The sequence below is a fragment of the Hippopotamus amphibius genome, chromosome 15, assembly GCF_030028045.1.
Source record: "Hippopotamus amphibius kiboko isolate mHipAmp2 chromosome 15, mHipAmp2.hap2, whole genome shotgun sequence".
Lineage (NCBI taxonomy): Eukaryota > Metazoa > Chordata > Mammalia > Artiodactyla > Hippopotamidae > Hippopotamus > Hippopotamus amphibius.
In genome coordinates this window covers 14,110,225-14,121,322 of record NC_080200.1, presented here as the reverse complement: position 1 = coordinate 14,121,322, position 11,098 = coordinate 14,110,225, and the positions used below count along the sequence as shown (strand labels likewise).

General features: G+C 36.5%; 1 pseudogene; it reads left to right on the top strand.

Annotated features, from left to right (window-relative positions):
- The first annotated feature begins 3,471 nt into the window (after nucleotides 1-3,471).
- LOC130836261 (olfactory receptor 7A17-like) lies at nucleotides 3,472-7,206 on the top strand (annotated as a pseudogene).
- Nucleotides 7,207-11,098: the final 3,892 nt, after the last annotated feature.

Sequence of the window (11,098 nt, the reverse complement as noted above, 5' to 3'; positions counted from 1 at the left end):
AGAGTTAAAGGAGAAGGAGTAAAAAAAAACTGAATTCACCTAGCATAATGTTATCTCCTGGGAACAGAGAATTAGCAGACAAAAAAATCCATTCTGTCCAGACCACTGTCTCCAAGGGAAATCATATACTTAGAGGTTGGAGTAACAGGAGGAAAACATGCATAACGTGCTGATGTAGGAAGCCATAAATATCTCTTCTGCTGCAGCCCTTCAGCCTGTGCCACTTTTGGTTGGAGAGGACATGCTGCTTTTGGAGAGGTTGCTGCTTTTGCAGTCCTAAATCTGACTGCGAGACCAAAGCTCGACCCCTTCCTATTTTCTTGTCTGGGCCCAGAGTTTGATATACATCATCCATCACTGAAGGAGGAATTTTGACTTTCATAGGGAAACCTTCCACGGAGAGTTTCCAAGCAGGTGAGTGTGAGAGCTCCACCGACAGTGCAGGAGAGAATCAGAGAGGACAGAAGCCAGGAACGTGTACCTGAGGTCACCTGAGGACCAATCCACACCTCTCAGATGCCAGAGATCACTGTGGTTGTTTGCTGGCTTTCCTAATAATGTATTTATTTATGATTCTGAAAAAGTGAACATTGTGCTTGGAAACAGAAGGGTCAATGTTGACTATTAAATCGTGCTAGTGGAAGCCCAATAGAGGAAGGAATGGGAGACATAAACTGCTTCCAGTAAAAGTAGCAAATAAGCTGGAAGATCATTTTAATTAACAGGAGTAGACAAATAGGGTATTACTTGTGGAGGGACATACAGTGAAGTGAGGGCATTTCTTTTTATTTTAAGATGGGGCATATCAGACTGTTTCCACATGCATGAGACAGATCTAGACCAAGGACTGTTTGCTGATACATCTTTGCAATAACTATGCATGAAACATATATATTATAGTATCTTCTTTCACTCAAGTTACATAGGTGAAAAGGTGTATACTAGAAAAGTTTACTTTGTGATTATTTTATTACTTGTGAGGTCGAATATATTTGTGGATTTGTTAGCCATTCAGTGCTTCTCTTTTGAAAAATATCTCTACAACTCTTTTGTTTTAGTGGTGTCAGAGTGTTATTCCATTTTTTAATTGAATCCTTTGAAATTGTTTTTAACAAAAAATCGAGTGTCTGTCATTTCATTCTATTAAATATGTATAGATGTACTTGTGGGTATTGCATAAGAATTTATAAATTTTGTTTGTCAAATCTACCAGTCACTCATACAGCAATCTATTTATTGCTTTTAAAAAAGAATTTGAGGTATAATTGGCTATAACAATATATGAGTCACAGGTATACAGCATAATGATTCAATATTAGTTTATGTTGCTAAAAGGCACCACAGTTAACCTAGTTAACATCTGTCATCACACATAGTTACAATTTATGTCTTGTGATGAGAACATTCAGGATCTACTGTCTCTTGGCACCTTTCAAATATGCTATAAAGTATTATGAACCGTAGTCATCATGCTGTACATTACATCACATCCATAGCTTTTTTATTGTTATTTTTCCTACTGAAAGACTTTAATTGTCACTTTAATGTTCTTAATGTGTCAGTCTTTGTTGTAAACAAAAAAGGATCCTGTGAGAGTTCTTTAGCACCCGTAGTGGTAAGAAATAACACTTTATACATATTTACTTCTAGTTTCACATTTGTTACTCCTTATTGCTCCTTTTGGCCTTCAGAGTAATTCTGTTTCTCAAAGTTGCATCACTTCTGGCCATTTGACTGAACATTGCCTTTATATTCTATGAGCATATTTGAATCCATCTGTCTCTATTAAGATGAAATTGTAACTTGATACTGTTCCTCCCCACATTGTAAATGTCCTTCTGTTATATTCTTTTATTCCCAAGTCTTTGGCAATTTAATCTTGAATTAGTGACCCATGTTGGTATCATTAAATTCTTTATCTTCTCTGTCTCTTTATCACTTAGTTGTGGATTTTTGTTCAATTTTGTTACCTACTGTTGTTCAGGAAACAATATACTTAACCTAATTCACTCTTTCTGATAATTTTTATTCCATAAGTTCTAAATTTCCTTTAAAAACCTCTTTCTAAAATGTGCACTTATCCATATTTACATACTTTTACATAAATGTATTAAAAGAATCCTGAATACACCATAAATGGTCTTTATGTTTGATGTTTTCCTATATTTTCCCCTTTTGTTTCTTTCTCAATAATACCTCAGGACTTGCTGCCAATCAACTAGTATAATGCCGGTTCGTTATTTCAATGTCTGTATAATATTCCATGGTGTAGCTATGCAACTCACACATTCAGTGGTCAGTCATATTATTTTTCAATAAATCACTATTTACTGCTTCAAATACATTTTGGGATTGTTAATTTAAGCCTGTGCTTCTCAACCAAGGGTAATTGTGTCCCTCAGGGGACCTTGAGAAATATCGATAGACATTTTTCACTGTCACACTGATGTACGGTAGGTGGAGGGCAGAGATGCCTCTAAACATCCTACAATGTACAGGACAGACACCACTGCAGATAATAATCTGGCCCAGAATGTTCAATAGTGCAGAGATCGAGGAACGCTGAGTTAAAGAATATCTATGTTTCTAATGTCAATAGCTGTCTTCAAGTTATTTCCCCAATGTTCCCTACTTCACATTTCTGCCAGCAAAATTAGAGAGTTCCCTTTATGCCTGTAATACTAGTTTAAAAATTTCAACCCTAATCAACAGCCACTGTTTCCCCAGGCTGAGGGTTGTGAATAAGATTTCCTGTTTTTCTTTTAAACTATTACTCATTTTGAGCAAAGATTCATAATTTGATCAACATGTCATTTTCTGTTATTACCGTATGCCTATGTATTTTGTGCCTATTTTTTGATAGCTGCGTTTCCAGTGATTTTTTATAAATTATTTGTTCTGCAATTGACTTTTGGGTGGGTATTTTTGACCATAGAAAGCTTTAAATTTTTTTTTTTGAAAGCTTTAAATTTTATAGAGTTAAATCTGTCTTTCTTCTTACTGGTAATTTTCTCACCTTTATTATGATAGTTTTTCCCCTTGGAGATTTTATGTGTATTTTTTATATGTTTGTCTAAAGTGGACTGTTTACTTTTACACTGGGGTCTTTAGTCCCTTTTTAAAAGATGTGTTAGGTAAGGAACCACTTCATTTCCATCCAGAGAGATGGCAGTTTATTCCAGGTTTTATTCAACAATCAGCCTTTTCCAATCAAATTGAAATACAACGTTCCCATAGGGTAGTGTTAATGTCTAAGGGGACCTAATTCCTAGTCACTCAACAAATAATAACAAAGCATCTGCTATTTGCCACAAATTTCTGTGTACATTATATGTTATAGTCTCTTGAATCAGGGACTTTTCTAAATTAATTATTAATTCATGTTGTAATTGTTCAATTACTGCTATTGTATATCATGTTTCACTCAGTTTTTGATGTTCTATTTAGTTTTGTTTAATGCAATTATACGAAATCACCCTTTTAGCCAGTTTCATTTTTTTTGCCATTCTTTTTATTTCATAATTTCTCATTTTCTTCAATGTGTTTTTTCAATAAATGCACATATATTCACATACCTTTGGGAAAAAAAGAAGTGAACAAGGCAGTTGAAGTATCTGTTGATTATGACCTTTCATTATACTGATAGTTACAGTACAGTGAAATAAAACATACTGTCCTTAGAATTAAATCATGTGAAGAAATTAATCCAGAATAAGAGGATAAATTTTCGTGACCTGCTCAGGCTTTATAGAGTATGGGAAATGCCTTCGTATGTTGTTCAAAGACCAGAACTAAAAAGTGTGCCCACTGGACTTATAAGAAAAAGTAAAAAACTAAGTCCAAGAATAGCAAACAAACTATGTCCCATAAGAAAATAGAGAAAAGGCTTGTTTTGTTCAAAATCAGACCAGAAAAAAATTGGTCAAATAATATAGAAAAGGCTCAGGACAAACAAGTCTTCTACTTCTTCATATAACACGTGCCCAAGTTTTGTTGTATTTGTATATTTCCGCTTTTTATTTGTTAGTTTACTCCATTTGCTGATTTTTCTCTTGGGTTATTAAATCTATGTCATTTTTCACATCATATAGGTATCACTGTTTCTATTCTTGGCAAAACAGTATTTTTCTTTATGATTTTTCCTGGACATCCAGGAGATGTAGCTGAAGTTGAAAGGTTGCAAAACCAAGGAAGTTTTCCTTCGTCACATTGTCTCAGGGACCATTTGAGCTTGTTAGAACTTTCCCTTAATTTCAACTGTCTCTCATACTTTTTATATTTCTTTAAAAACAGGGCAGAATGTGGCTGGAGCTAAAAGGAACCCTGACTTTATTATTCCCTCGGAAGCTTATGAACTGGAATTTCTGGGTACCATTTAAACATTCTTTAGGAGAAAGTTAACCTGATCTGACCAGCTCGAGTTGTCACCATCCATGGCCTAAGGAAGGTGGTTCTGGGTGAGAAATTTATGATAGTAACACAGCCCAGGTGGCTGTGGTGTGTGTGTGTGTGTGCCTGTGCCTTGTGGAGTGAGAACAGTTCTTAAAGCAGAGGTAACTGGACTCAAATATTAAGGTGACATCATAGGGAGACAGAAGCCAGAACTCAACCAAAAATGGTACTAAGAAGGGGATAGTCTTCAATTCACAAGATAACTTGAATGCAACAAAATTCATAAAGTGCAAGGAATAACATGGAAGGAGGGATTCTCTGTGTACTGAAGTTACAGCTGTAGCAGAGAGGCCACCTTGTTCCTCAGCATCCTCTGACGCCATCTCTAGTCACTCCCCCTCTTGCTTATCCCCCTGCTACCCTGGCTTCCTTGTTTGGATATGAATATATGGAACCAATATCTTCCTCAGGTCCTTTGCACTGGCTGTTCCCTCTGTGGGGCACACGCTTCTCCTGATATTATACTAGATTCTTCTCTCTTTTGAACTCTCTTCAAATAACACCCTCTTTCCAGGCCTTGCCTGAATACTCAGCACGAAATGACACCTCTTACTACTCTCTCCTTTATACCTGGTTTTGTTTTATTCATAGCATCTGTCATGTTGTGACACATTATATGAGGGTGAGCCAAAAATTATCTGCACTCTGGCTGTAGAATTTATTTTAATTAACTTTTAGAAAAGACAAATACATCATTTTCCAACATAATCTCCTTGCTTTTCAATACACTTCGTCCATCTGTCAACAAGCTTTTGTATTCCCTCATTAAAAATGTTTTAGTCTGAGCTGTGAGCCATGAATGTACCACTGTCTCCACTTCTTCAACAGAAGTGAATCTTCGTCCTCATAGGGCTGCTTTCAGGGGACCAAACAGGTGAAAGTCTGATGGAGCAATATTAGGACTACAGCGAGGATGTTTTAACACCTCAAAATGAATTTTTGCAGTGTTGACAATGGGGACAGAAGTGTGCAGACTTGCATTGTCATGCAAGATCGCAACACCCTTGGATATCAGTCCTCTGAGTTTAACCTGAAGTTTAGGCTTCAGCTCTGCCCACACTGTCGACACTCTGCAAAAACTTCATTTTGAGGTGTGAAAGCATCCTCTGTATATTTGATTTTTCTCCATCAGACTTTCACCTGTTTGGTCCCCTGAAAGCAGCCCTGCTAGGATGAAGATTCACTTCTGATGAAGAAGTGAAGACAGTGGTACATTTGTGGCTTGCAACTCAGGCTAAAACATTTTTTAATGAGGGAATACAAAAGCTTGTTGACAGATGGATGAAGTGTATTGAAAAGGAAGGAGATTATGTCAAAAATGATGTATCTGTCTTTTCTAAAAGTTAATGAAAATAAATTCTACATTCAGAGTGCAGATAATTTTTGACTCCCCCTCATATAATATTTGCATATCATCTTTCACCATCTTTGGATTGTGGGAGATTTGTTTTTCAGTACTCTATTTATTTCCTTTATATGCTCGGAACATGGTTGACTATATATTTCTCAAAGGCATGAAAGAATTTCTCATTAAAACTGTAAATACAAGAGGTCTTTGGAAATATGCTGAGAATGGGACAAAAATTTCTAGTCAGAGATGAAATGGGGTATAATCTCAAGAATTGATGTTTACACAAAATACTAACATCAATTTCTTGCCAGAAAAAATTGAAACTATAGTAGTTCAGCTATGTGAGTTATGCCCATTTGAGTGAAAATTAATCACGTTATTTTCTTCTTCTTTTTTTTTTCCATAAATAGTCTGCTCCACCACATGGAACGAGGGAACAATACACAAATTTCAAATTTTCTTCTTCTGGGGCTTTCAGAGGAACCAGAATTGCAGTCCCTTATATTTGGACTTTTCCTTTCCTTGTATCTGATCACTGTGTTTGGAAACCTGCTCATCATTCTGGCTGTCAGCTCAGATTCCCACCTCCACACACCCATGTACTTTTTTCTCTCAAACTTTTCCTTTGTGGACATCTGTTTCACCTCCACCACCATCCCAAAGATGCTTTGGAACATTCAGACCCACAGTAAAGTTATAACCTATGAGGGCTGCATCACCCAGATGTATTTTTACGTTATCTTTGCAACTTTAGATGACGTTCTGCTGGCTGTGATGGCTTATGACCGGTATGTGGCCATCTGCCACCCCCTGCAGTACACAGTCATCATGAACCCCCGGCTCTGTGGACTGCTGGTGCTGATGTCTTGGATCATAAGTGCCCTGGATTCCTTGTTACAAAGCTTAATGACGTTGCAACTATCTTTCTGTACAGACTTGAAAATCCCCCAATTTTTCTGTGAACTCAATCAGCTGGTACAACTTTCCAGTTCTGACACCTTTCTTAATAGCACGGTCATGTATTTGGCACTTGTCCTGCTGGCAGGTGGTCCTTTTGCTGGTATCCTTTACTCTTACTCTAAAGTAGTTTCCTGTATATGTAGACTCTCATCAGCTCAGGGGAAATATAAAGCATTTTCCACCTGTACATCACATCTCTCCGTTGTCTTCTTATTTTATTGTACAGGCATAGGTGTGTACCTTAGCTCTGCTGCTACCCACAGCTCACACTCAATTGCAACAGCCTCAGTGATGTACACAGTGGTCACACCCATGCTGAATCCCTTTATCTACAGTCTGAGGAATAAAGACATAAAGAAGGCTCTGAAGAGTTTCTATTTCAGGCCAGGTCAAAAGGGCCAATTATCCTGGGCATGATGACGTGCCATTGTTTCATGGCTTAGAGTCTCAGAATCAGCAATTGTGATACTTTGATTATTATGGAATAAAATTTGCTCCTTCTATGTTTTCCTTGAGATATTCATTTTTTATTATTCAATTTCCCTATACAACATCAGTAATTGTCTTTATTAAGCTTTTTCCTCAGTTTGATATATCGGCAGTTTGTACTTTTTTTTACTTCAAAATTTTTCTAACTTTGGATTAGAAATGTTTAGAAATTCCATTTTGTTGATAGTGAATCATAGATTTATGAATAACAATTACTTCTCAAATGTCCTGTATCATCCCAAATAATTGTCTTCTGTCTTCCTGAAAGAATAATCATTAGTTGCATTACTTATAAAAAATTTCAGTTGAAAATCAAGGCAAATTGTATTATTTTTAATAAGGTTGGTTGAATAAGAGGATATGGAGAAATGATTGTAAAGTTACATGAAAAACTTTTGCCTATGTAGCGGGTTGATGCCTTTAACCCTTGTGTTGTTCAAGGGTGATATCTGCATATATTAACATATATATATATATACATCATCATGATCACAGATGGCTCACTGGAGAGCTTGAAAGCCCGTTTGGTCACATGACTCAGGGTCACAGTTTTTGCAAACAAACATGTCTTCCAATCTCCTACTTACATGGACGAGAACCTCAATGGAGTCACTTTTTAATACAATTATCTAAAATAAAATTTAAAAACAGAGTAACTATGAACATCTTTAAATATCAGAATAAATGCCCAGAATCATAGGAGTAGATTGTTATAATTGCTCTCATTTCTGCTCACTTTTATTTTATATCAGTTAGCTACTGCTGTATTAGAACTCATCCTAATAATAAACTTTTTAATATAAAGCCTTTACTATTATGAGACTGTGTGGATAAGAGTTGTTCTCATCTCTGCTGGGGTCCTCATGACTCTATATTCCCATGTAATTCTCTGTGCTTTAATACTAAACTTCATTCATGATGCTGTATATTGCACTTCTTTCTTCACCCATATATGATAGTTTTCTCCACTTACATATGTTGGATAAGTTAGAGTTTATGAAAGAATACTTTGTCGTTAGTGATGTCAGCATTGTGGTGGCATAACACACCCCCTTCCCCGCTACCCTTCAATCTACTATTAATAAAACCTCCATAAGTAAACAAAGGTTTTTCTGCCCAACACACCAGAGCTCCAGATATTCACATATTTGCACATCTGAAGGTGGCTGGGTTAGAACACATAGAAGAGGGGGAACCAGGTGAATAGCGGAGGTAGCGCCCTTGATCCCAGGCCCATGGCTTAGGCATCTGGGCCCTGAGGCCCAGAGAACCTGGTAGCACCAGTGGAGGTGGCACACATGATCCTGGCCTCCTGGATGCGGCAGCACTAGTAGCCACAGGGAACCAGACAGCAGTGGTGGTGGGGCTCTCAGACCAGGTTACACTGGATGAGGCAGAATTACCCACGATCCTGGTGTCCCCAGCAAAGCTTCCAGCCACAGCAGGGACATTGGCAACACCAAGACACCAGTGACCCTGGAGGCACAAACAGCGATGACAAGGCATCAGGCAACACACATTTTAGGGACAGTGAAGGGCAAAGAGTACAGTTTCCCAAATATAGCCAGATGCAGCTCAGGTAAAAGAAACCAAATACTTGTGCTACTGCCTCACTTAACTGAAAAACATAGAAGGATCTCTAGCTACCATTTTGTTGAATTGTTAGAATCAAAGTAAACAAAGCTTTACCTAAATTAAAAAAAAAAAAAAGGTGTTTGCTATTTCAAATGCACTGTTAGAGGAGCACCACATTGAGCAACATGAAATACCACAGTAACATGGAATCGCAAAAAGAAAATGACAATTTTCCATGAACTAATTTTAATGACATGGAAGATTGTGATCAAACAAATAAAGAATTCAAAATATTGTCTAGAAGAAACTGATAAAGATACAAGAAAACTCATAAAGGCACTTAAATAGGCTCTGGAATTAAAATAATGAACATAAGGAGCAATTTCCAAAGAGATGATAACTCAAAAATAAAGAAAAAAATTCTGGAGCTGAAGAACTCATTAAATGAGATAAAGAATGCATTAGAAAGCAGTGGAAGTAGAGGAGGACATATGGAGGAGAGAAATAGTGAGCTCAAAGACAGAATGATTCAGGTAGATGTGAAGACAGAACTCAGACTGTTTTTTAAAGTGAAGATATTCTGCAAGAAAAATCTGACTCCATTAGAAAAGTTGAAAAGTGTAGTGGGTATCCCAGAAGGAAAAGAGAGGGAGAAAGGAAAAAAGAGATTATTTAAAGGAATAATAACTGAGAACTTTCCAAGTCTGAGGAAGAAATAATAGAAGACCTAAATATCTCAATGCAATATATATTCTTTTTTAGATTCTTTTCAATATATTCATATACATATGAATATATTAATATATATTTTCATATATATATATGTACATGAATCGCTGTGCTGTACACCTAAAACTAACATGATATTGTAAACCAAGTATATTTTAATAAACATTTTTAAGAAAGATAGAATATAAAAGGCAGCCAGAAAAAAAAATGAGTAACCTACTAAGGTACCCCCATTAGGCTATGAGCAAATTTCTCAGCAGAGACTCCACTGGCCATGAGAGAATGGAATGTCATACTCCAAATGTTGTAATGTAAAAACTATCAGTCAAGAATACTCTATTCAGGAAAGTTATCCTTCAGATATGAAGGAGAAATAAAGGATTTCCCAGGAAAACAAAGTCTGGAGTTCAGTACTACCAGACTTGCCTTACAAGAAATGTGGAAATGCTGTCTTCTACTTGAAATGCAAAGGCAAAAGTACACAAAATGTTCAGTAAGGTGTTAGCGGAATTAGAAAATTGAAACTATATACCAGAATAGGTGGTTAAAAATAGTAGTATAATGTTTAAAGGGAAAAAAAGCATTGAAATTAACTGTAGCTACTTTATTTGGTGAGTGAATCATAACATGAATAGAAACATATTCTGAAATGGACAGTACAAGGAAAAGAATGAAGCTGAACCAGTCTTTTACACCACATACTAAAATAAACTCAACATAGATTAAAGATGAAATGTAAGATCTGAAACATTAAAAAATCATAGAATAAAACATAGGCAGTACCTCTTTGACATCAGTCTTAGAAATATTTGGGGGCTATATCTCCTTAGGCAAGGGAATTAAAAGTAAGAAAAATCAAACAGAACTACATCAAACTGTAAAGCTTTGCACAGTGAAGAAAACCAGCAACAAAACTAAAAGGCAACCCACTCGTGGGGAAAGATATTTGCAAATTATATATCAGCTAAGTGGTTGTTATTCACAAAAGAATTCAGTCAACTCAATTAAAAAACAAAATAACCATATTAAAAAATGGGTACAGGACCCTCAATAGACATTTTTTTTTCCCAGGGAAGACATACTGATGGCCAATAGGAAAATATAAAGAGCCTCAACATCATTAATCATGAGAGGAATGGAAACCAAAACTATAATGAGATACACTTCCCATTGGTCAGAATGGCTATTATCAAAGAGACAAAAATCAGTAAGTGTCAGTGAAAGGAAATGGATCAAGATGATGGAGTAGTAGAACATGGAGCTCACCTTCTCCCCACAGATACATCAAAAATACACCTACATGTGGAATGAATCTCATAGAACATCCACTGAATGCTGGTAGAAGACCTCAGACTTCCAAAAGGGCAAGAAAATCTCCACATAACTGGGTAGGGCAAAAGAAAAAGGAAAAAAAAAAAAAAAAAAAGAAAGAGAGAGAAAGGAATCAAGATGGGACCTGTACACATGGGAGGATGATGTGACAGAGGAAAGGTCACACTAGGAAGTCTCCTCACTGGTGGGAACAGAGGGGGAGCTTTGGAA